The sequence below is a fragment of the Gossypium hirsutum genome, chromosome A03 (assembly GCF_007990345.1).
Source record: "Gossypium hirsutum isolate 1008001.06 chromosome A03, Gossypium_hirsutum_v2.1, whole genome shotgun sequence".
In the NCBI taxonomy this organism is placed as follows: domain Eukaryota; kingdom Viridiplantae; phylum Streptophyta; class Magnoliopsida; order Malvales; family Malvaceae; genus Gossypium; species Gossypium hirsutum.
The window spans coordinates 105,859,153-105,861,060 of record NC_053426.1 but is presented as its reverse complement, the minus strand read 5'-3'; the positions used below and the strand labels follow the sequence as shown (position 1 = coordinate 105,861,060).

At 32.3% G+C, this 1,908-nt stretch overlaps 1 long non-coding RNA gene across 1 annotated transcript; it reads right to left on the bottom strand.

Annotated features, from left to right (window-relative positions):
• Window positions 1-515: 515 nt before the first annotated feature.
• On the bottom strand, window positions 516-1,675 carry LOC107886769 (uncharacterized). Its single transcript, XR_001680885.2, has 2 exons — window positions 1,200-1,675; window positions 516-853 (listed from the first exon to the last, which is right to left on the bottom strand). It is a non-coding gene; the product is annotated as an uncharacterized lncRNA (long non-coding RNA).
• Between the last annotated feature and the right edge of the window lie 233 nt (window positions 1,676-1,908).

The window sequence follows — 1,908 nt, the reverse complement described above, 5'->3', positions numbered from 1 at the left end:
AATATATTTAAAATTTTAAGATAATGTTAAGAATTAATAAATTAAAACTTTTTATTTTTTTATTTTTTTCAATTTTTTTATTTGATTAGAATAAAATTGTTTTAAACATTTCAATTGTTAATACAAACAAATGCATATTTATTGTACATATTTTTACTTGATTTCATTATAATTCATGCTTAATGAATATTTTTATTCTAATTGTAATTCATGAATTTAATTAATTATTTATATTAAATATGTTGTGATTTGCACCCATTAGATTTTTAATTAAAAGGATTTTATACTAATTTGATTTTATTATAATAAGGATTATTTATAGGTGAGTTTCTAAAACATTATAACAAATAAAAAATTAAATTATTTATAATAAATATAATTCATAAATAAAAATTTAATAGATTCCATAAAAACATTTTCATTTATGTTTAATCTAGGAAATTGTATGGTATATATATATATATAATAATTTAAGACATTATTTTTATCAAATAAAATATTGAATTACAAAAAGATAAAATAAAATAAATTTATTTAAATTTATATAAATTTATAAAAAATATATATATTTTTTAACTAATACATATAATCAAATCCATGTATCACCAGGGAAAAAAACAAAACACTAAAAAATAAAGTCCAAAATTATTAAAGGCCATTTACAACATCAAAAGCCCAAATTTCACTAAACCCACATCAACCTGCTACCCAAACCAACCTTAGCCCACTAAATATTTTTCAGCAAAAGAAGGGATGGAAAACCCTAGGCGCGGCACCAGGTCACTTCAGCCCTCCCCGCACGCGCCTCCACTGCCATCACTGGCCTCGCACGCCTCTGTTGCCCCTCTAACACCTGCCAAGGCCAAATCAACACGCAAACAAAAAACCAAAGAAGAAAAACAGCGAAAAAAAGGACAGAAAAGTAAAAAGATAGCAATAAAGAAACAAAGGAAAAGGAAACAATAGCATAGAAATAGCAGAATAGAGTAGCATGAACAGTAGCAAAAAATAGTGACTTGTATTCGGCTATAAAACCAGAAAAAGAACCCATTGTATGGCACGGATTTTGCAGAAATCAAAAGCAAAAAAAGAGGTTGATTTGATTTCCATTTCTCGTGTTCTTTTTGTTCTTTTTGTTCTTTTTTTATTTTTACTATAAATCGATTTTAAACAACAAAAAAATGGAAGGGGACACTTACCTGAATCGTCCTGGGGACGCGTATTGGAGCCCCTCTCCATCGTCGAGACCGAGTCCAAAGGGAGAGGGGAGGCCTTCTTCTCTCGGGCTTTTGGGCTGAAAAAGCATGGCCTTCGAGCATTTTAAACGGGGGATAAAACCCCCATTTTCACGCGACTCCGACCACCACTCACGGTGGCCGGATGACGAGCTAACAGCGGCGATGATGGGTCTCAAAACCCTAGTAGAAAAGGGAAAAGGAGAGAGCCCAAAAAAGAACTCTCTGATTTTTTTAAAAAAGGGAGTGCAGAAATGAAGAAAAAAAGAACTTTGCTTTAATAGAAAGCACAAAACAACAGCATTTTGGGTGGCCTTCCCAGGTGCAAAACGATGCCGTTTTGGGGAAGGTCGACCCGTACCCAAGGGGCCCGCGTGTTTCCCATTATTGGGATATTTATGTGTAAGGTCCCTCTATCTTTGCGTGAGCCACAATTTGGCCCTCTCATTCACTTTATCTATTTTTATAAATTTGACCGCATAGTTTATTTTAAATTTCATTTGGGTCCTTGCTGAAACGCTGCGCATAAGGGTTGGGAATATTTCCCAGTAAGTCCCTCATCGTTTCAGCACATTTCATCTCAATCCTTGACCACCTTTTTCTCATTATTTACAATTTTTACCTTTAAATTTCCTAGTCCTAGTCTGTTAATTTATTTATTCGTTTATTCAAA